Source organism: Lissotriton helveticus, chromosome 1_1 (genome assembly GCF_964261635.1).
Source record: "Lissotriton helveticus chromosome 1_1, aLisHel1.1, whole genome shotgun sequence".
In the NCBI taxonomy this organism is placed as follows: domain Eukaryota; kingdom Metazoa; phylum Chordata; class Amphibia; order Caudata; family Salamandridae; genus Lissotriton; species Lissotriton helveticus.
This window is the reverse complement of record NC_136057.1, coordinates 2,000,968,353-2,000,993,565: the sequence shown is the minus strand read 5'-3', so window position 1 is coordinate 2,000,993,565 and position 25,213 is coordinate 2,000,968,353.

Below are 25,213 nucleotides of genomic sequence, written 5' to 3'. Positions count from 1 at the left end.
AATTGACAAATAGATACACATCTACTCCTGATGGTTTATTTACATATTTTGAGTACATTTCTGACTATTTTAATATTCACACAGGATTCATGTAACAGTTGAAGTTTCATTTTCATATCTGACGAGAACAGGTGTTCATTTACATATTTATAATTACCTCCCAAATAGTGTAAATGCATTATTTAGTCTTTTTGAGTATGTTCTCACCATAGATACAGATGTACTCCTGCCCTTGACTGGAGAACATACCTACTCTGGAACGCCCAATCCCTGGCCCTGTGCACAGGGATGTATTATTACATGTAAATAAACGGCTTTGTAAATGTAGCGGTGCGTCCATTGGGGCGTAGGGGCGTAGCCCCACCAGCCCATGGACCCGCCGCGGCTGCAAGTATAATAATAATTGTGAAAACAGAAAGAACTGAACTCAGTCGTGTTTTTTTAAAATTATTTTACAGTGATTATCCGGCCCGGGCAGCCCCCGACTGAAACGGGATGCGCAGGGGGCTGGGCCGGGCGGCGGGGCTGGTCTGTGAGTGACAGTCCAGACCAGGTCTACGTCAGAGTCAGGGCTTGCAGGCATACCTAATGCGCATATGCTGCGGTAGGGCTGAAACTTGCCCGCGCATGCGCAATGATAGTTCCCCCATGAAATTAGTGACAGGGGGGTGCTGGTTAAACCAGGCAGGAGCCCCGGCGTTTACGCTGGCGACAGGGCGAGTAGCTAGTGTGCCCCCCCGAGCCAATCCTGGCGAATCCTGGCGCCAGGATTGGCTGGTCACCGTGCAGCAGGGCAGGGCAATCCATTATTGGATGCCGCGCTGCTGACGTAGGATCCGGTTCTGGGCCCTCCTCGTGGTGGTGTGTGGAGTCACCTGTGTCAGTGGTCGTGTGAGCATCACCAGCCTCTCTGTGCGAGCAGTCGTCCTTGGCCTGGAGGGGCTGCGAGAGGAGCAGCAGGAGCCGCTGGCAGACGTCGTGGGAAAAGTTTCCAGCAAGATGCCGATTCCTGATTGCCGAAGAAAGACGGTGAGCATAGCTGCCAAGGTTTCAGATTGCCATGTGTGAGGTTTTCATAATTTCAGTGTACTCACAGCTAAACCTCGTGAAAAAATAGTTATGCAAACATGCGTGGGTCATGCAAGTTGACAGCTAATGTAAAAGCTGTAGTTTTACCTTTCTCTCTGACAAAGAAATGTGTCCGGGCACTTTGAAGATCCAAGTTTTGTTTAAAATGCAATGCTTTTAAGCTGAGAGCACTTGAATGAGGCATGCAGACAGACCTTTGCCCCAGACTCCTCTCAGGCGGGATGAGTGCCCCATTAGGCCGAATACGGCACCCCGTCAACAAGAGGTGAGTGATGACCTCTTCCACCTGGGTTTGTTCACAGTCCGGGCTGCCCCAAAATTGCCCTGAGAGGCCAACAGCCTGCCCTCCGGAAACTGCGCAATGCAGGCGAATGTGTCCCAGTTGGGCTGGCGCGCTGTCACCAGCCCCTGCTTGGCCTAAACCGCCCTCCCTTCCTTGTTGTTGGAGCCAGGCTGCAGGTGCGGAGTTTCCGCTTTCTGAGTAAAGTGAGGCTCCCTCGCTCCACTGCCTTGTGGTACCGGGCCCTGCCAGTGAGGGTCACGGCAGAGCCGGCTGCCTTTTCCGTCTGCTAGTCTGCTTGCTCCAAATCGTCACATTTAAAAAGAAAAAAATAACTGCAGCAAAGCACAGCAGTGCAGCATGGCCACAAGAAACGGCAATCTTCGCCTATAATTAACGGATTATTATCTGGAAGCAGGTGCGTGGTGTGCCTATAATGATCAGCTGTGAAACTGTCAGGTGCGTAATTTAAAGAGGAATATATTGTGCCACACAAGCTTGCGTGCTCACACATTCGACGGTAAAATTCTAAAATCTTGTACCTGGGCTATGCTGGCCACTTCCTGCGTCGAGGGCCGGCCTCCAGCAACCCAACTCGGACCCGCTCGCAGAATTGAACAAGGCCGGCCGCCGGGGGGCATGAGGTTGCGGCTCAGTGCCCTCGGCCTGATATGCATTACTCGAAATCAAAATATTGCCCACAGCCCTGCTCGCTGCCAGCACACACGGTCATGATACCGCCCTAGGACACGAAAGTGTGGAAAAAAAGGTTATGCTCTTCTTGGGGTACGTATGTGTGAAGGGGAAGCAGGAACCTGCAACTACTGAAAGGAGAATAATTGCCAACAACGAAAAATTAACCCTTATGTACTAAAAACGTTGCACATCCCTATACATAGTCGCCCCGTAGCTCCATACATTTTCCTCAAGAACCTAACACAAGTGTGCGACAATTGACTAGGCCACACACCAATCGAGCCTTTTTAGCATGAATTGCACCACATAATTGATTTTGAATTATTAATTACTTGCGCTTCAGTCATGATTTTGCATAATTCCCTCTTTGCTACAGTACGGATTCCCCAAGGTTTACAAAAAACAAAAAAACAGGTGGCATTATTGGTACTTTAAAGGACAAAATACATTTTAAGCAGTTCTTTGATCAGCTGTGGTACAGTTTAATTAACTTCCAGCTTCTTTGTGTGTGTTTTTTTCTTTCTCTGCTGCTTGTTCTGCGTTGCAATGTATTGTATGGAAAGCTGGGCCGCCTCGGTCACGTTATTTAGTGAGGGACGGGCGTTTGTGGGAGCGGCGGCTACAGTTTAATCTCTGCTCGGGCAGCATTTCTTGACATAAATCTATTTTCAATATAACATCGAGCATGCATGCAGAAGCATTAATGGACATCTAAATACTCCAAGCAGACCTTGGATCCTTGGCAGGGAGTTGGTGCATGAATCCTGTAAATCCATGCGCAGAGGCTGGCATTCAAAGCGTACTGTAATGTGGTGCAAAGGGCACAGAAGTCTAGGCATCACTTCTGTATTCCTAGTGGATACATATGACTCTATTCCAGGGCCCAGGCTGCTGTTTTATGTGATAGTACCACTCCCAATGAATACCAATACTGCATGTTGTGGTACTTACCAAGTGCATCTATGATTGCCCGTTCCAAGTTCTTCTCTGTACTTTATCATGATTGATGTGAAACCGTTGGTTCGTTTTTCTCTAGTTTTGGAAAGAAACTGTATATTTGGTTGGCATAGTGCCTGAAGTGTGCAGTTTGCTGCAGACCTCACAATTGTATGAATCAGCTTGGAATCTGATCGTCTGTCCAGAGATGTACATTTTGCATGCCTGACATCTTTTATGCTGCAAAGTTTGCAAACATCGATCTGTGAATAATGCTCATGGAGGAAAGGAGGGGCACCGAAGCATGGCATGAAGCTGACAGGTTTGGTCTTTCAAATACATGGGCATCAGAACCTGCATCTCTCCATATCTGGCAGAGAAATTAATTACCTCAAGTGGACAGTACCACAGCAGAATCCAAGACATTACTAGACATGCCTTTTCACTTATGCTCCCAGGACCTGGAAAAACAACCCCATCAGCATCAGAACTGCTCCAGCTCTTATGCAATTCAGAAACGAGAAGACGACCCTCCCTACAGAGATTATTGCATCTTCACATAATTCAATTCAACATCCACAAACTTCCTGGGGTTGATTGTAAGCACTGCTTTGCATTACTTGGCACCAAGGGGTTATTACGTGGGTGGGACATGGGAATTCCCTTGCAACCATGCATGCCTTTAGATGCAAAACCCTATAACAAAGAATTGTAGACAGGGACTATGTTGGACATATCCCCTTTAAAATCATGGCAGTGTAAAACTGAATGTTTCCCCACACTTTTATGAGGTCGACAGAAAGTGCACACTTTGAAGCTTGTCAGCGTTACAAAGCATTGCATCAAGCATTCTTTGCAGAACAATTTTCCCACAAAAGCTTTTTTGCAAGCAACTTTTTCCACTAAATGTGAGACTTTGTGGGAGTTGTTTCCCATGAACCTACTTTCTGTAAAACATATCTTTACAGTCTTCTTCAACGTCAGACAACTAGCAAAGCTTTAATAAAACGTAATGACAGTTGTGGAGAAATACCTTGCAGCTTTGTTTATCTGTGACGTGGAAACTTTCATATGTTTTTCTCTTTTTTAAGCTCTTGTTAAACAGTCTGTAGTTTGGGACGAGTCCAACATCACCTTTTTCTTTTAATAAATCGGATGTAAAATTGATCATTGCCATAATACAGGGACTGTTTGAGTTTCAAATGCACTGCTATAGAGTGTGAGAGGGTAGGAACCCATTAATCAACATTAGACTTGAAGAGGGCGGTGGGGAGGCCATTGGGGCCTGGTGAACTGTCTGGTCTTGAAGTTTTTAGAATATAATGTGAACCATGGCTACAAGATAATTCAGCATCTGTGGGGAAGCCTAATCTCCTGGTGATGCAGGCAATCCAATTTATACCAGAAATTGAGTTACCTGGTTCCTTTTAATGCTGGCAATTAAGGTTATTTATAAATTGCCAGAATGCCTTTGAGCACCCCTGGTGGCACATTTGAATTTGACGTACTTGCATTCAATAGTGACTTCTTCGTGTGGCCCAAGAACCTGTTGAGCTCTATTTTCTGCTGTTCCAATTTTTGCATGTACCATATTTTACTGGTAAGAGGTCTACGCATAGGTACATTTCAGGCTATGTTGGGGCCTAGTGTTAACATGAACTTTGTAAGATCAGGACAAACAGTGTCACAAGTTGTTTGCGGAAGTCACTCTTCTAGAAGATGTGTAATTTCAAATGAATCAACAATCTCAAAGAACCCTGCTGGGAGAAAAGTATAGTCAAACACCGCATTTCGATAATGTGCCAAGAAATGTGTCTGTTTCAGCGGCCTGTTGCCAGGGAACCTTCCATTCAGAGAAGGAAAATTTAATGAAGGTAATGTCTTGAGAAGTCTAAGACCCCTGGGTTTATGCCTTTGAGGTGCAACTATTGTCCTGGGAATACCCCAGAAATTGTCAGTGCATGTAAGACATGGATGATCCATCAAATTGTATTTCAAGTTAAGGTTAAAATCCCCTGTTAGGACTGGTCAGTCATCTCTCTCCCTGTTGAGTAGTGAGCGAAGTGTTCTTTCAAGGCGCGCTGTAGTATGTGCTTTAATAGTACTGTCAGACTGGAGATAAATACTTATCGGTAGGAGTCTGGAGAGAATAGACTGCTTTCCCTGTGATATGCCCAAATAGGCCTGTGATATTGCATGGCCTTTGTTAGATAGATATTCAGATCCCCACTGGCTCTACCCTTACTTAAAGGTTTAATAGCATTAACACAGAAACTCGGGAAGCACAAGGCAGAGTGGGGTCAAAGCATCATGGTTCAATTGACGTTAGCAATGCCAGATGTATGATGTTAAAATACCTTAATTTAGTTAGGTGTCATAAAAGGCATGAGAGAAAAGACGCCTCTTAAACGCACCCCATCGTGATTTTCTGTGTAATCTGTAATGACTTCTATTCAAAATCGAAACAGCTGTGCGGGCTGTGTGGGCTGAGAGAGCTGTGTGGGCTGAGAGAGCTGTGTGGGCTGAGAGAGCTGTGTGGGCTGTGAGAACTGTGTGGTCTGTGAGAGCTGTGTGGGCTGAGAGAGCTGTGTGGGCTGAGAGAGCTGTGTGGGCTGAGAGAGCTGTGTGGGCTGAGAGAGCTGTGTGGGCTGAGAGAGCTGTGTGGGCTGAGAGAGCTGTGTGGGCTGAGAGAGCTGTGTGGGCTGAGAGCTGTGTGGGCTGAGAGAGCTGTGTGGGCTGAGAGAGCTGTGTGGGCTGAGAGAGCTGTGTGGGCTGAGAGAGCTGTGTGGGCTGAGAGAGCAGTGTGGGCTGTGAGAGCAGTGTGGGCTGTGAGAGCTGCGTGGGCTGAGAGAGCTGCGTGGGCTGAGAGAGCTGCGTGGGCTGAGAGAGCTGCGTGGGCTGAGAGAGCTGCGTGGGCTGAGAGAGCTGCGTGGGCTGAGAGAGCTGCGTGGGCTGAGAGAGCTGTGTGGGCTGAGAGAGCTGAGAGAGCTGTGTGGGCTGAGAGAGCTGTGTGGGCTGAGAGAGCTGTGTGGGCTGGGAGAGCTGTGTGGGCTGAGAGAGCTGTGTGGGCTGAGAGAGCTGTGTGGGCTGAGAGAGCTGTGTGGGCTGAGAGAGCTGTGTGGGCTGAGAGACCTGTGTGGGCTGAGAGACCTGTGTGGGCTGTGAGAGCTGTGTGGGCTGTGAGAGCTGTGTGGGCTGTGAGAGCTGTGTGGGCTGTGAGAGCTGTGTGGGCTGTGAGAGCTGTGTGGGCTGTGAGAGCTGTGCGGGCTGTGAGAGCTGTGTGGGCTGTGGTTCCCAATGCTTTGTGAAGGCTGTTTCCCAACTGCTGTCCAACTTCTTCTACTCTTAGAGCTGAGATTTTCATGAAAGTCTTATAGTCTGAATTCAGCACCTGAGCGTAATAGGACGAAATGTATGAAGCTCTGTGGTTATACTGAATAAGCAGCTACCTATGTTATGCCATCTATTAATGTAATAACTGCACTTTCACAATTGCTTTATTAACCTTCCTGCTTTCTCAAATTTGCTTGAAAATGCACGATTTTTCTTCTTTTTTTCCAAAATTTTCTTGGGGGGGGTTATCCCCCCAAACCCCCCTTTTGGGGTTCGGCCTCGCTCGCTACGCTCGCTCGCTACGGTGCTGTATGCAAATCACTTTGCGCCCCACCACTTTTAAATGTCACCCACCGCCCCTGAAATGTACCTTTGTAAGCTAGGCTGTCCAAGCTAGGTACCCAAAGTGTTTTGTTAACTGGCCAATAGTATGCAGGTTTCATATGCAGTTTGCACCCATTCTCGTAAAGTGAATATAACTAGAGCCTGGTTGGCTCGATGACCTTTCTACTGGAGGAATTGCCTACAACAAAGCCTGCAAAAGCCCCCTTCAGCATGATTTAGTATCGAAAGGGAATCTGTGTATTGTTCTTGGCAGAGATTGAGCTCTAATCTCTGGAAATTCCAAATGTTAGTTCGGGAAATAGGAAGCTTGACTTAGGTCAACATTTCAATATAAAAAATTGATGTTACTTCTGCTGGATAAAGCGATACCTTTTGTTTCACTTCTGCTGGATATCCTGTTTTTGATCCCATGTTCCAGTAGTGAGCTCGAATATGAAACTAAAATGCAATGTTTCGGGAAAATGTAAATTAAATGCCTAATATCTTCAGCAGAAAATTCAAAAGTGATTTTATGCTCAGCAGCATAAACATGTGTCCCATATTCATCAATATGTTTTTGAGTTTGTGAAGTAGTTCTCCTGTAGTACTACTTCAAGTACGCATAAATATGATTCACCAAGGTATGGGCAGATATCTCAGCCTACGACCTTCCTTTCCTATCATTTATGGGCAGAGTTCTCTGCCATGAGTGCGGAGGAATAGGTATTTTTTTGTATTACATTTTGGAGTGTCAAGGGGGAGTGGCAGGAAAATGGGAATATCTACTACAGAGTGGGAGGGAGAAAGGGAAAATGAAGGAAGGGCACAGGGAGTTGCATGTAAATATAAAACTCACATATAACAGATTATCTTTTGCTATTCAGTAAAGTGACATTCACATCTGTTCCAGTAGAACAGCCACTCACAGGTACTCCAATGGAAACACACAGACATCAATGGAGGCAGGGAATAAGACTACCAGCACTCAAGGCTGTGGACACCCATCAGGAGCTGCACAGTGTTTAGTCAATGCATATGCATAGCGAAAGTCTACACCTTCATCTGTGTTTTTGTGTCAGGTCTACTTTATTCCAGGTCCTGTCATTCCATTCTCTATATGCCATTGTGCCCTGTACAACATGCTGTTGAGAGGATATAGTCAATGCACCTATTGTCTCAATTTGTCACACTTACAGAAATGCATGTATTATATTTGTTTTTTCACATGTTGACACACAGGAGTATGGCCAAGAAGATTATGCATACATTTCAAAGGACTGTCCACGCATCATGCACATATATCCAAATCTTTAGCCTCTGGGATTTTTTTACTGCTAAATCTACATCTGCCCTGTACCATGTCGACTGGATTCACATCAGCCATCGGGAATGAGCAAGATGTCTCTAGCACTTTGGCATTGTAACACTCCCAAACGTTTCAGTGTTTAATCATCCACAGTGTGCATTTCGAAACAGCCATGCATGCTACACCAATCACTCACCACCTGTTGCTCTCTGAATCGTGGCTGCTTTCTTGTGTGCCATCATGAAGAACTTGAGGGTAACATAGCTTCAGTAAGAAAAGCCATTCCATGCGCAAAGGTCAAGTTTGTGTTTATAGATCTCTGACTGAAGGTTTATGTTGAAAGGGAAAGTTCCAGGTGCTACAGCTTTGATGTCCATAGTCACCCGCTGGACAAAGGGGCATGTGGGAATATCAACTTTGACACGGGACAGAGGATTCGGGTATGTGACAAATTGAGTCTTTAGCACAATACCTATATGTAAGAAAATGCCCTTTTTGTATGATCCCCTCCCTCCACCTTTTTCTCTAATGCTGATAGTTATGACTCTGAAAGTGCACTGGAGCCTGCTAACTGGGGCCCGGTGCCATTGCTCGCTCCCTAAATATGATGCACATGAATTAGTAACCCGAATTGACAGGTACTCTAACCCCCTTATAAGCTCCTGGTAAATGGTTCCGGAAGTGCCCAGGGCATGGGAGTAAAGGAGGTCACCAGGGCCTGAAGCACTGATTGTGCCACCCTGAGTGGCCCAAGTAAACCGATGACAGCAGGCCTGCCATTGCAGACTGCATGAGCAGTGCAAACTGCTCAAACTCAACTTTGTCTGTAAACCATGACTTTGCCATGAGTGGCAGTCACAGCACTATTTTTAATATTTGGCAGTCACCCCTAAGGTAGGCCTCCTGAGCACATGAGGCAGGGGGCATTATATTAATGATGTGGACATATAAGTGCATGCCTATATGTCTCTATAATAGCCTTTTCACATAAAGGGCTAATATAGGTGCTCAAGGGGGCATAGGGCATGGGCTGGCACCTAGGTACCCTTAGGTTGCCAGCTCCTTGATGGTCCCACTTATATATCATGTTTAGTATCAAACAACTTGTCTCATCAAACCCGACCTTTTGCTAAGGTCGGATTTAACGTGACATGCACCCAGGTGGCTAACTTAGAGGGTGCCCCAGCTTTTCCTATACCCTGGCTGGCAGCCTGCAGCTGCTGCCACCAAGACAGGAATCTGACCCCATTCCAGGTGGTGTGAACTCTCTCAGGAGACAGAAACAAAGGCCTGCTTGGGCGGGAAGTGTCCCTTCCCATCCTGAGAGGATGGCTAGTGCAGTGGCACATCAAAGTGGAAAACTTCAAAGCACCCACTACCTCTGATATGCTGTCAGGCTTCCTCCCAGAGGAGGAAAAAGCCAACCCCCTGCCCCAGGCACATTCGCAACCTGGGTAGGTAGGAAAATTAGGTTGTCATAAGGCGTATACCCGCCAGAAGGCTAGCTACTCCCCTAGGGTGGGCTACCTGGACTGTACAGCCACAGAAGGGTTCTGAAATTTTAAAAAGTGGCAGAATAGAGGCTTTTGGGTAGAAAATGTGCCACCCTCCACGGGAAGTGGTCAACTCAGGAGTGGATTAGCCACTGGGGCTAGTAGCCTATTGGCTACAATCACTCAAACTCCTGACACCCCAAAGTCTAGGATTTAATGGGCTCCCCTGGCACCAGAACCTCAGATCTGAAGACCTTGCAACCAAGGACAAAGAAGAGACTCGAGCCTGCGACTACAGGACCTGCACAAAGCAAAGGCATGATAACCTGCATCTGTGGCAACCACCCTGCAACTGCACAACTGCAACTCGTCCCATACCAAAGACCAGTTCAAAAGGAAAGAGGAACCCCTCTGCAAGCCAAAAGCAACCCCAGAACTCCCTTGGGGCTAGAGGTACTAGTCCTCTGCAGCCCGCAGGTAAAGCACGCTCTCGGAACCAAAGAATCACTGGCCACCTGGCCCGCTGAGAGATCACCCAAAAGTAAATGATCTAGTGAATTGTGGGAAATTTAATCCTGACCTCTAGCAAGTTTCAAGTGGCTACCATTTCCCCCCCAAACTCCAGGACGTCGAAGTAACACAAGGCTGAGCTTGTGGCTGCCAAGGCTTGTTGGTGGACAGTCCAGCTCCCACTACCTTTGTTCGACGTTGTACCTCGAGGAAACCCTTCAGCCCAATACTTCAGGGGCCCTGTAGTTGAGAGTTTGCACCCGTTTCTTCACCAGCACTGTCTAAGTTGTAAAACCAGCAAACCTGTGGCACAGGTGGGCAGAGCTCACAGAGTTTCACTCAGCAGCATTCCGCGGAGTTACCATTAAACTGTGTGGCATTCTGCAGAGTTCCGCAAGCGAGTGGAGTAAAATGCATATTCAAATTGACTTTAACCTATTGGATAAAATCTCTCTCTTACCCCGTTGCCTCTTTTACCTTTAAATCACAGCCTCGTGTCCTAATGGGTTTAACTCATTTTGAAGGGATCTGCGTTCTCGGCTGCCAGAAGCAGGCACAGGTGTAGCCAGGTCACTGTTTGTGCGATGTAAATCTGGTGAATAAAACCGGAGTGCAAGAGGGCTCCCGGACGAAGAAGGGCTGCCAATGTGCACGGGGATCAGCAAGCAGCCTGCCTTCTTCGGTACCTGCCCTCATCAATGTTCACACATATTACATATTGAAGTAATTATCAACTTGGACCAAGTATCTGATGGCCTAAGGAGGTCCCAGATGGTACGATTCCCCCAAACCAACTGTGTCGGGTATTGGGATTGCTACCAGTATGGAAGGCAGACGAAATGAAAGAGGAGAGGAGTGACAGGGTTCCAGACGTCACAATGTTCACACGACAGGCTTCCTGGTTGGGTTGATCCCGTCTTCACCATGACTCTTCTTGGGCGTGGGGATACGGTCTTGGTTCCACCCTCTTCCCAGGAGTCGGTATCGGTTGTGGAATACTCTGGATATGCAAAAAAGAAAACAATATCGGGGTCAGTGGTTAGTAAGTATATACTTCCTGACTCAGGGGAACAGGAGTGAGGGAAGTAGCCACCGCTAATCCAACACCAAGTGGACCCCGTCGTGACCTACCTCAATACCGCAGCCCTCCCTCTCCTGTGCCCCGTGAACCCCTGGACTTTCGCCCGTACCTTGGAAAGCAACCCCCCTCCTGGAGGGTGACTGGGTGAGACGCGGTCCGGTTGGCCTCCCGGATTGATGTCCTCATCTGCGACAATACCTCTCGACTTAGCGTCTTCCTCTACAGCAGCTCCTCCAGTCTCGTCAGGTATCCTGCTTCCATCTTCGTTTACTGTCCTTCGCCACGTACTCTCCTCCTCCGGGGACTCCAGCTTCCATCTTCGGCCAGAGGCCCGGCCCTCTTGTGTCGCCTGCCTGCTCCTCCGATAGGCCGGCTTCTGGCAGAGTCATGGGCCACACCCCAAGGATTCTGCCTGGTGTCTCCCCTTAACGGGCTCCAGACCTGCCTGCATAGAGGGCGATATGACGTCTGTAAATGTCCGTCAGTGTCAATGGGTAACAAGGTCCGTAGCTCGTTATCGGATTCGTGACACACGCCCCCTACTGGATTTCCCCGATCAGAGGAAAGAGGAAACCAGGACAGGTAGTCTGCGTTGCCTTGTTCCGTGCCCTTATGGTGACGTACCTCAAAGCGGGAGGGTTGAAGAGCCAAAAACCATTGAAGGACCCTGTCATTAGTACCCTTATTCCTCTGGAGCCAAGTGAGGGGAGCATGGTCAGTATATAGCAAAAGAGATCTTCTCTCCAGGTAGTACCTGAGCTTTTCTACACCCCATTTCAGGGCTAGACATTCCTTCTTTATTGTGGGATACACTTTTTCCCTAAGGAAGAGTTTTCTGCTGATATATAGGACAGGGCGTTACAACCCCTCACTATCTAGCTGGGAAAGAACGTCTCCTATCCCCACCCCTGAGGCATCTGTCTGAAGAATGAATGGTTTCTGTAAATTTGGAGTGACGTGGCCAAAGAAGTCTTCAGAGCCACGAAGGCCTGGAGTTCTTGTTCAGAGGGGTTCCTGATGCGGTTAGCTGTAGTGGACATTTTGAGAAGATCAGTAAGGGGGGCAGCTGTCTGGGAAAACAGGGGAATGAACCGCCTATATTAGCCGACCAAGCCGAGGAAAGCCCTCATCTCCTTTTTTGTGTTGGGAAAGGGGGTGTCTTGGATGGCCCTCACCTTCTCTGACTGAGGTTCAATCAGCACTTTCCCCAACAAGTACCCCAGGTATTTGACCCTTTGAAAGGCGAATTTAGACTTCCTGGCGTTGATATGTAGGTTGGCCTCCCTTAGTCCAGTAAAAATATCCGAAAGGTGGGACTGATGGTCTTCCCACGTTCTGCTGAACACAACAATATCGTCCAAATAGGCCGATGAATACCCCAAATGGCTTTTCAGGAGGGTGTCCATGAGCCTCTGAAAGCTAGCGGGGCACCATGGATGCAGAAAGCCAATTCTGTGAAATGAAACAGACCATCAGGAAAAGAGAATGTTGTCTTCTCTTGGTCTCCCGAATGGAGAGGGATCTGCCAGTAGCCTTTGGTGAGGTCGATGGGGGATATATATATCGAGCCTCACCCAGGCGCTCCATCAGCTTATCCACCCAGGGAAGGGGATACCCATCTTGTTTAGAGATGCGATTCACTCCTCTTAAGTCAATACAGAGACGGGTGCTCCCATCAGGTTTCGGGACAAGAAAGATTGGTGAACACCAGTTGCTCTTTGAGGGCACCACCACTCCCAATGTTAGCACATCCACCACCTCTTTTCGTAAAGCCGTGCGACGCGCCTCAGGGACCCGATAGGGTTTTTGTTTAACCACAACACCTTCAAGGGTAGGTATTGAATTGGTGGTTAAGGAGGTGTTGCAGGCTGGTTGGAAAATATGTTGGAAAACGAGAGGAGAAGAGCCTGTAACTCTGCTTTCTCCTTCGTATTAAGCTCAGGACTATGTATGGTCTTGTGGACAGTGGTTTGCACTGGGGTGGCAAATGAAACACTACAGTGATTCTTAGGAACCGGACTAAACCATTTATTTAATATGTTAACCTGATACATCTGGGTTTTATTAGGGGAAAGACATAGCAGGTAGGTAATCTTCCTGATTTTCCTTACAACCTCAAAAGGAACTTGCCACTCTTTCCTTAGTTTGTGTGAGGAAGAAGGGAGAAGAATTAAAACCCAGTCACCAACCCGGAAGTCCCTCAATTTTTTATCCTTTATCACATTGTTGTTTGTGCTGCTTCTGTGCCCTTTCCAGATTGTCTTGGCTAAAGTCCTCAGTTCGTGAAGCCTCACCTTCACCTGGTTTGCGTAATCCAGTAAGGCTTGTGCTTCAGAAACACCCTGTTCTTCCCAGCTTTCTTTCGTAACCTCTAAGAGGGTGTGAGGCCGCCTTCCGAATAAGAATTCAAATGGAAAGATACCCAAGCTGGACTGGACTGTGCTTCGAATAACGAATAGTGCCAAAAGAAGGACTGATCCCAATTCCTCCCACCCCCGGACAGGAGTTTTTTTAACGTAAGCTTCAAATTCCTGTTATACCTTTCTACAAGGCCGTCTGTTTGAGGGTGGTACACAGGTGTTTTTATGTGTTTAAAATCTAATTGCTTACACACTTCCTTCATGAGACGGGACACAAAAGGTGTGCCTTGGTCCGTGAGAATCTCTCTCGGGAACCCCATTCTTGAAATCACCTCGATCAGTTTTTGGGATACAGATGTGGTAGTGGCTGTCCGTAGGGGAAGGGCTTCAGGGTAGTGAGTGGCATAATCCACGATCACAAGGACATACTGATGTCCTTTATTGGACTTGGGAAGGGGTCCTATCAAATCCTTTCCTTTACGTTTAAATGGGCACCCAATAATGGGTAGAGGCTGTTTTGGAGGGATGTATGGGTTTCTTTTCTGGCATATATCACACTCCTGGCAATACTTCTTGATTTGAAAATAAATGCCAGGCCAGTAAAAGTTATCTAGGATTGCCTGACTAGTTTTCTCAGCCCCCACATGACCCGCTAACAGATGGGAATGGCCAAAATATAGGATTTGGTCCCTAAAACAAGTGGGTACTAACAACTGAGGTTCGGCCCCTTCCTTGGCAATCCGGTATAGGAGCCCATGTTGTTCCTCAAAACAAGGATAGGTTCTTTTTTGGGTGTCCTTTGTTTCCTGTGCTCTCTGCCATGCATGCCTAAGGAATGTATCATTTAACTGGGCCCCCCTAAAGTTCTTATCCATAGCCCAGGGTTCTGAGGTTAGCAGGGGGTCATGAGGGTCCTCTGATAGGGACCCTGGATAAGGGCACTGGTGAAGAGAAGGGGAAAACAGGGATTGTCTACTCCCAAAGTCAGTGGCTCAAGAAGAGACAGGAGAACCCCTACAGTGATAGTGGTCTGTGTACCTATCTTGGTGCGTACTGGTAACTGGGCTACAGGATGGACCCAGACATCCACATGCACACAGCGTATGCTGACAGTCCTCCCCGGGCTGACCTGAGAAATAGGGACCACATCCTCCCGGGCTACCGAAATTTGCACCCTGAATCAAGGAGGGCCTTTACTTCCTTGTTATTTACTAAAAGACTCACGTAATACATATGCCCCATTTCTTGGGCATAAAGGACCGATTGTGGTGTGTAACTGACGTCCATAGGCTTGTCCTCAGGTCTCTCTCTCTTCCTCCTACAGAAGTGGGCTATGTGGCCCCACATTCGAAGCACTGGGGGCTAGAGGTGACAGGGCTGTCTAGCCTCCCAGGTCAAAACTTTAGGGGTTCTAGGTGGCTCTTGGTGGGTTTCCTCTCAAAGTTTGTGCACATGGGACCCTTCAGGGGTTTCTCTGGTTCTTTAGAGATACTGCGGCCCTGGGCACTGGTGAAAGAAGTGGCCATTTCAACGGCTTGTTCGATAGTCAGGTTTGCGTGCTGTTAAAGCCACCTTCGAGTGCTATAAAGAAGGACTTCTATATATTGCTCGAGATAGATCTTGTTCATAACATCCTCAAGGGTAGATTCCTGTGGCTTCAACAAGCGGTCGGCGGCATCCTTCATTTTATAGAAGAGGGTTTTGGGTGTATCACCGGCCTTCCCCATTCTTGCCTGAATTTAAGATGGCATGCCTCCTCATTTATTCCGAGGCGGTCCAGGATGTACTGTTTTACAAGCCCATAAGCAGCTGTGCCATCCTGGTTGATAGTCTGGTATGCCGCCTGAGCCTCTGCTGTGTGCAACGGTGCCAAATAAAAGGGCCAGCGATCGGTGGATCATCCACTGGCCCTGGCTGCCCTTTCAAAGTAAAAACATACGCTATAGGGTCCTCCTCAGGCACATACTTTTGATGCTGGATGACAATGCCAGGTGGAGCAGGGCCTCTCCCTTGTCCCAGGCCCATAAGAAGCTGGTTCTGCCCCTCTGCCAGTTTGGTCATATTGTCCGCTTGGGTCTGAATGGCTGCTGAAAACATCGCCCTGTCCATCTCAGCCTGGTTGGTATTTCTTTCGATGGCCCATTCTAGCTTGGTTTTGCCTTCCTTCAACTGGTACACAAGGTTCTCCACCATGTACCTATGGAGGCTATGCCCGCATTCTCCACCACTTGTATTGGTATTGGGATCGCTACCAGTATGGAAGGCAGACGAAATGAACAAGTAGAGGAGTGATTGGGTTCCAGACATATATTTACTCTATGGATGTGTCACAATGTTCACACTACAGGCTTCCTGATTGGGTTGGGCTTGGGGGCTCAGTCTTGGTTCCACCCTCTTCCCAGGAGTCGGTATCGGTTCTGGAATGCTCCGGATATGCAGAAAAAGTCAACAATATCGGGGTCAGTGGTTAGGAAGTTTATGCTTCCTGACTCTGGGGAATAGGAGTGAGGAAAGTAGTCACCGCTAATCCAGCACCAAGTGGACCCCGTCATGACCTCCCTCTATACTGCAACCCTCCCTCTCCCATGCCCCGTGAACCCCTGGACTTTCGCACCGTAGCTTGGCATGCCAGCCCCTCCTGGAGGGTGGCTGGGCGAGACGCGGTCCGGTTGGCCTCCCGGCTTGATGTCCTCGTCTGAGGCAACGGCTCTCGACTTAGCGTCTTCCTCTATGGCAGCTCCTCCTGTCTCGTCAGGTATCCTGCTTCCGTCTTTGTTTACTGTCCACGCCACAAACTCTCCTCCTCCGGGGACCCCAGCTTCCATCTTTGGCCAGAGGCCCGGCCCTCTTGAGTCGTCCTGTTGGGTAAGACAAAATTGCTTTGACATTGCAGTTAATGCACTCTGGGGTGAACGGTCTCTGAAATACACAGCTAACAGAAAACAATGCTTTAACAAATAAGTCATAAGATCAAGTGGTTGCATTGTTTCTTTTTTATCCGAATTAAGTCATTCAATGATAACATACAATACATGAGTAGAATGTCTGAATGAGTGTTAAAGTGCAATTGAGTGACATTTGTGTGTGGTGCTCAAAAGGTGCAAGATATATACAGTGGAATCAATTACATATATACAGGTATATACAAATGTTTTAGTGGCCAGCTACTGATTTACAGCCAAAAATCCCTATTTTTCTTGATGGAATCCTGGTGATGTTGGACCTAAGACAAGTGTTGATGTTTCGACCCTAAGGTGCCCCAATCGGTGGTCCCGGCGGGTCTTTCTCAAGACAGGTGTGTGTGGGAGGGGGTTGGTTTGAACAGTCTGAAATTAAACAAGAGGTTGTGTATCAAAGAGACTGAAGGGGCACTGAAAGTTGCACCTAAATTAGAAGGAAGCGTGTGCACTCACTCTATGTTCAAGGCTGGGAACCATTAGCCCTAGTCGGTACAGTACAGTGGTCAATATATCTGGGGGTGTAGGAGTGAGTATGTCAAAATGTTAACGCTGCCAATGGAGTTGCTTATTTTGATCTTAAATTGAGGAAGCAGCACAGGTGCTTGTATGCATGGTGACCCAATAGTGCGTGGGGTATCGTCCATTGGGTGCGTTACGCGGTGCTAGTGAGCATGGTATTGTTGAACAAGGGGCTTAAATGCAGTTCAAACAAGAGACACATCATATGTCGTCTATTTAGTGCAGTGCTTGAAAATGTACAGTGCTTGAAAAAATTATGCTAGTGGCTATTGCACGTGTCACACGAGTGGCTCGTAGTGCAAACACAGTTGAATACCGTGCCCGTCTGCGTTGAAGACTGGGCCCTAAGGGTATTGTCTGTTACTCCCTTTGTGGGTGGTAATGGAACAGCTTGATTCCTTGTCTGGCGGGTGGCTCAAAACGAGCCACCCGTTAACCATTAATTACCCAGGTTCTGAGGGACACAGGGTCACCCCTTTTCTTTAACTACCTCTTGTGTCGTCCACCTGCTCCTCCGATAGGCCGGCTTCTGGCAGCATCATGGGCCACGCCCCAAAGAATTCTTCCTGGTGTTTCCCCTTAAAGGGCTTCAGACCTGCCTGCATAGATGGCGATATGACGTCTGTAAATGTCCTGTCAGTGTCAAAGGGTAACAAGGTCCGTAGCTCGTCATCGGATTCGTGACACCAACATACAAAAATGCATTGACAAAGGAACATTACATTTATAAACAGTACTTACCAGGTTTGTCTCTGAGTCAGTCAGTGGGTGGTGCAGCTGAGAAAATAAAGCCAACCTGCTGATGATGGATCAACAAAGTGTCTCTCTGAGTCTGTCACTGTCACGCTTCTTGGGTGTAATTGCTGGTGCCCAAGCCATTCATTATTATCCGACAGCATTATGAGAGTGTGATGCTGCCAAATTAAAGTAAAACAAAAGGACACTGAGGGTGGCGGCACCAGTTGTTGGTGAAAACATCAATATCCGTGAGTGGGGGGTCACAGGACAACCCCGAATAATTCAATAACTTTATTAGTCAGATCTAGCATGGAGCTACAGGCCATGTGATAGACTGAGGTATCCGTGGCGGATCTAAGAGCTGCCTGCTATATTATTCTGTTTGTCTTCAATGCATTAGACTACACTGTAATCCTTCTACAGCCGTCAACATTGTATTCCCTTTTCTGTGACAATTATTGCTGTTAACATTAACAGACAGTCCTACTTCGCTGCCTATTGTTTGTCCTGGTGTTTGTTTCTTTAAAGAAACACTCACCATAAAATACCCGTCCCGAATCTGACACTGTGGGGTGGTTTCATTATCTTCAAAGACGCTGTGGCTCTGCCAGTAAGAGATGGCTTGAGTATGGGTGGGCAGTGGGGTCCGATAGACTCCACCACGTGCGGAGTCCGAGAGTTTTTTACCGAACTTTGAGCTCCAGCTGGAGCGCGGAGTTGCAAAAACTCCATGAACTCCGCCAGCGGAGTGAAGTTTACCGCCTGTGCCCAACCTGTGGCTCCTGCTTCAGCACTAGGGACAGCCAGTACAACTCTGCACCCAGGCCCTACGAGCCAGAAAAATCTCAACTGACTGTCGTACCCTGTTCCAGGGACCCTCATAATTTTTCCCACTGGACAGCGCAAATGTAGACCTTTCCCAATACATTACAGATTGTTGTTTTTCTTTTGCTGAACCCTTACTAAGTTAACAATCTCTCCTTGGACTGAGACTCTATTTTAGTTTATCCTTCCCTTTCCACAGCGAATTTACATCTTACCTTTTCACACCATCCTCAGAACCAATGCCCCAATTTTTCATTTAGATGAATCTTTATTTTTTTTAATTCGGATCTGGTGTGACTCTCTTAAGTCTGAGTGGAAATTCGTGTACGTGGATGTGTGTGTCTGTTGACCCAAGGGTGAATACCACATGTTCAAGGCTCTCCAATATATTCCATGATCTTTCGCAAATGTAAACACCTTCAGACCAAGGCACACATGAGATGAGAAACAAGCAGGAGGTAGATGCAATTTTGCTTTCATTGTTAACAAAATAAGTATTCACATCCACAATCGTGGTGGGATGGGTGGACACAAAAGCAAGGGCGTGCTGTGTGAGGATGGGGAGGTAACTGGTGGGCTAAGTCTTCACGAGGAGCTTCTTCTAAGACCTATGAAAGGGTCATCTGTGTCCCTTGGCAAGCAACATTGGGCCCACACTAGATTGAGGATCAGATTGTGCATTGGGACCTGGTGGGTTCTAACGGTGGGTGTGGTCCCTCAGTTGTCTGAGGTGCCTAACTTAGCCCTACATCTTGAAAAGGGGACTTATGAGAGAAATCTGGATCATTTGCATGGCCACAGCATGGCTCCTTACATCCTTCTTGTCGCCCAGAGATGTTCGTGGTGTAACCTAATAATGTCCTGGAAGCATTTATATGTTTTCCAAGATTATTTGAGCGTTTTTTTTAGTTGTGTGGAAATGTTGTGCACGGTCCCAAACTATTTCACAGATCTCACACCACACAAAGGACTGTGTTAACAGAACTCATCCTCACAATCTCATGTACATCTCTTGTTTTTGCCCATGCCAACCTCCTCCCTCCATTCATGGCCAGGCATCTGAGAGGGGCAACTAGAAGGTAAACCCCTGGGAGGATGTTGTTCAATGGTTGTGAGGTTTGCTTCATTTGGAGTTTCCATTCTGAAAAAATGGAGAGAAGACCGGAGTTCCACCTGTGTGGGTGGATGAAACGAGGAGGCAGCTGCGGTACCTGCAGGTTGAGAGATGATTATAGGTGAGTGCTGTGTAGTCAGTACTACTATCCATGGATTTTTGCTGAGGGCATGCAACCAGCAAGACTGCCCTATGAAGGAGACTGCTGACCAGCAATCAGGTGATCTTTGAGGTTACTACCTTCATGGGGCCAACAATCACTTTTTCCTCTGCAGTGTTGAGGGCTACAGAGATGGCAGTTTGCAGGAGTAGTGGGTTTTCTTTGGGGATTGCACACCATCATTTGCTTGTGGATAGAATATCATTCTCATCAGGCTGACTGTTCTCAGGTGCTGCAAAGAAAGGGAAATGATAGGCTGAACTTTGGTATTTGAGAGGGTGGCAAGACAGTTTACAGGATATAGAGAATACATTGTATCGGACACAGAATATTGAATACAGTGTACAGTATATTTATAGAATATGGAAATATCATAACTCAAAGTGTCTGAGGCTACATGAATATGTTAGCCTTATGCTCTGATTAACCACCCACAGATGTATGTCTTGGGTGACAGCTACAAGGTGGACAGTGTTAGTAACATGCATTGATGTGACGTGACAGAGTAGATGCTGTGACAAAGAACACATAAGTCTATGATTGACTACAATGGTGACATTGGGTGTATTGAGTGGGTGACCGGAGACATATACAAATGCATACCAAAGCAATAGCAAGACTATTATGAATTGACATGGATGTTGACTTACTAGCCGGACATTTGCCATCCATTTGTTGTTTGAGGCTAGTCCATTGGACCACACAGGAAAAGAAGCACCAGTGGAGGTAGTTGACAGGAAAAGCAAAATAGATCATGTAATGATAATAATAATATTTTACCCCTGGTAACTATATAATGAGGATATTGTCTTGACATATGCCGACAAATTACATTTATGTTAGTGCTGAGCTACTAATATCAAAGATGGAACATAATGACAGTGAGGCATGTCTCACTTCCATAAATCAAACAGCATTTATAAAGCGTGGCTAATCACCCGATAGGGTACCCAGGCATTGCAGGTCCTGGAGGCTTATTCGAACAGATAGGTCTTGAGGGCCATTTGGAATTCCGGAATTGAGGCGATGGTCTGGAGTCGCCTGGGAGACTGTTCCAGGTCTTTGTCAGAAATAAGGAATAATCTGTTCCTAAGTGGTCTAATATTAGAGTCAGGGAAACACTGCCAACTTGACCTTGAGGGTTCAAAGTTGGGATATCATATATTGGATTGTAATGCCCTCACACACCCTTTCAGGTGTCATGCTTCATCATCTGGGCTGCTCCTCATTGGGTCGGCGGTGTAATACCCAACGGGCTCCCTATAATAGGGGCACTTTCTCTGAGATCTTTTTCCAATTGCAGTTTGGTGAAGTGGGGGTGAGGGGCCAGAAATGTGAAGATGTATATGATGATTAAGATATTTAAAATAGGACTGGGAGTTCCTATGAGATCAAACTTTATTTTTGAGGTCTCTTGCCCTAAGTAAAAACAAATAATAGGGCGCTCCCCTAAGGTTAATGTCTTGGTTTCAGCGTCCCTATTGGGGAATGAAGGTCAACATGTTTCTCGCTCAATGTCTATTCTACGTGCGATTCTTCAGGACCGAAATAGTGAAAACTATCTACACTTAGTAGTTAGCGACATGGATTTGTACTCACATTACCCATGTATCTACCTATTATGGTTACCTGTCAAGTCTGGAACTATCCAATTCTGTAGACTAACCAGGCTTCAACAGTACCCAGTAGGTCAGACATGAGACTTTCTCATGTGCTAAGAGTTGTACGAATTCTGTGGGGACTCTTGACCTACCCACTCCTACCGGGAGACCACATGTATATGTCACAATTATTTCACTCAATGTTTTAGGTTCCTTGTTCACTGGGGACACATTACACTTTCTGACTTGCAAAAATTGCTGGTTATAGTCATATAAAGAATTATTGTTTGTACCAGCCAGTTGCATATGGCAATTTCTCCTTTGGATATCGAAACAAACCCCTTTTTATTGCAATTTTGCATATAACTACCATTATCACATACATTTGTTCCACAGGAACCATTGTTTCTGATAAACAATTTATAATCTCTCAGCACAAGGGAAAGAGGATACAGCCCAGGAAGTGGGCTGTATTTATGTGCATTCTTATTAATGTTTTTCAAGTGTGTGTGACTTTTTTCAGGTGATTGCTGTTTTGCTATTTTTCCAGTTCACTCTTCTATATAGTGTAGGTGGAAATCTCTGCCTATCCAATGTAGAACAATGCTTATCGACGCATGCCTAAAATAAGTGCATAAAGTTACTAGCAGTAACTTTAGTCTAATAATTTCAGTCATAACTTTCCCCACCTCCCATTTAAAGAGGAGGAGACATGTACTCTACTACTGGGTATAATTCTTCCCCTGGAATGGCTGCATTACATCAAGCTGGTGATTAATGCTCTTGTATGTGCCGAAATCCACATATGCGGATAGCTAATGTAAATGTTCCTTTGTGAATTGGGTGCTTAAGCCTAAAGTCTGAGGTGAAGCAAATTATTCTTACTTTATCATCACAACTGACCTCTCACCTTTTGGAAATTTTGCCCATTGCTCTCCCCTCTCATGGGCAACCATTTAGACTTTTTATGTGTGTATTCAATACAGACTAATTGTTTTAATGACAGACACCCAGATAGAAATTGCATCCCTATTAAAGTGTAGGCAAATATGGCTCCAGAGGTATAGCTTCATACTTCTGGAATCACCTAATTCGTAGTCCATGTAGAATATTTCTACTTTGGAATGTGAACAATTATTATAATGTAACGGCGAGCAGAACAATCAAGACATGCCAACACACAGCAGGAGGAACCATAATAGAAAGAATAGTTCACTAGTGAGGTTTATTTCCAAAGCAAATATCCATTGGTTTAGCCAATGTGTCATGGAACCTAGTGCAAGGAAGTAAATGGCCCCCATGGCAGCTGTTTATACTGAAATGCAGCAAAAATCAGGGTTGAGTGGGCCCTTCAGCACTCTGGGCCCCATTTAACTGCACATCCTGCCCCGATGGAAGCTACACCCTGCAAATACTTCTTATAAGGGGTCTAGGAAAAGGACATTGAAGTAATAGATAGGAGAGCTCTTAATTTGATCGGGAGTGACATGTGGTGGGCACTGGCACTCATTCTTAGGGAGCAGGGCTCGTTTTTCATTATCAGGCTTTAAACCACAGCAAGAGAGCGAAAACCATTCTATGGAGAAAAAAGAAGGGAGATAAAGATAGGAAAACAGTGACAAACAGAGAGGACAACAAGAGAAAGGAACTGTAGAATGGTGGAAGAAAGAGGCTAAATGAAAATTAGGGAGCACTTCTAGAGGTAGGCTCGCATAAAAACTCTGGGCCCCACACTTTTCTTTGGTAGGGGGGAGGAGAGGGGCTAGGAAGGAGAGTGTACCCTGCCCCTCAAGATGCAAGTTGAATATTGAGTTCAGATGATAAACAATTCCCTCTAATACAGAAGTAAAGATTTGTTGATTATAGCACCAAAATATGATTTTGTTATTTATAGTTTTCTAACTATTGCCTGAGACCTTCAGAACGTTTGCCTTTCACCAATAATCATTTCTAAAATATAAACAATGTCAAAGAAACAGACTTTTCACTTTAATGAAAGAGGAAACATATTTGTCAAATGTCATGGGCTTCTGTTCCCTCTCCTCCAGCTGTAAGATTTCTCAACTTCCATTTGAATGCGTCTCCAAACAGTTCTCAGAAGACATTTGCTAATGGGGTAGCTTTGAATGTGCTAAGCACAGTACAAATCATACCACACATTTTGCAACTCCCACAGCCCACTGTCCTGGACTCTTCGTCTTAATGCATAAGAACATACAAAAGGTCACATAAATATAATAATCCTCCTCCTGCTCATTGATGCTGGGTTACACAGTTGGAACACTATTAACAGTCTCTCAATCTGTATACGAAATAATAACGTCAAAGTTGTTCACCACGTATTTTGTTCTCTGTAGGTCTTCTGTTATGAGCGTTGCAGTATGTTTCACAATTAGCTAAACAAAACACCCTTCTCTACTGTGCACTGTATGGACTGGATTGTAATTTGTTAGTATAAGTAGAGCGCCTTCCATCTCCCGTGCGAGGCACTGCGTTTTTGTATTTTGTATAATGCATGTAGATCAGAAACAGAAGCAATCTCAATGCAATACAGAAGTCAGGCAAAATAGTCCAATATAGCCTTATAGTCAGCCATAGTGGGCTATACAGGCCATTAAAGGCTCACTCGAGTGTCAAAGACTAGGGCCATAAACAAGGGAGCGGACCTTTAATTTTAATGCCGATGTTGCCCAGCTAATGGAGGGCTATAAAGCTAGTAGAACATTCCACCACTAGAGGGCAGAATGTCCTGACAAATAAAACAAAGGCCTTGCGGAGGTCGAGGGGATTGAAGCTCTGAACAATAACATTGGGATGTCGGAGCTCCAGGCTTTTACCGGCCATTAGAAGCCCGGAGCGCTCCACTGTTTTCAATGAAGCTCCCAACATTCCAATGTTCTAATAATGTATAATATTTGCAACCAAATATATAATCCAAGATAAAAATAGACAATTGGATTAGGTCTCCTCTCCTGCTACCAAATATAACTTGAATAGGTGACATTTCTGTTCAATTATGTCACTGTACTTTGGATTATGTCCATGCTCACTCTGATTCTCCAAACCGACAACTGTAGGTAAAGGAAAGTATCAGCTTGTATCAGGGAAGTAGCCTGTCATCAACTGTGGCTAGAGGACATAGACAAGATGTGTCTTCAGGTTGTGGTAAAAAGTAATTTCAGTTGTTACTTTGCGGGACTTTACATTGCAGTACTTCACTATGCGTTTTTGCTTTTAGATGCCTTTACATCAAATTATAAGGTACTAGTAGGTAAATGAACACTATAGTACATACCATTATATTGCATTATATTTGACATATGCATGTTTCTAAATGGGTAGTTCTTAAAAATGAAATACCTAAAAACAATGTATTTCCATACACGTCCACAAGTCAAATTAACATGAGTGCTATCAAAATGTGTTAAGTAATGTTGAAAATAAGAGCAATTCACGAAAAGCTCAAATATGTAGATTAAGCTGTAAATTTACAACAAGAAATTAAAAATAGATGTCTGTTAGAAATGTACATACAAAAATAAACAGATACCGGTAAACACATCTGATTAGAAAATAGTGAAACACACACAAATATGCAAATCATCAACCATTTTCTGGCCACGCATCCAGAGATCTCTCTAAGAGGTGAGAGACTGTGTCACAGAACAGTGCCACCTGTTTACCTCTGAAGGTAAGGTTAGAAATGTTAAAAAGGAACATTTTTCGAAAGTTCTGTAAATTAATGTACCTATTAGCAATTCATTGCATTTTTTTTTGCATGTGCCCCTTTTCTTCTGTGGGAAAATACTTCAACTATGATAAAATTACCCGAACAATTAAGAGGAGAACCAAATTTCAAAACTCGACATACATCTCATAATCAAGACA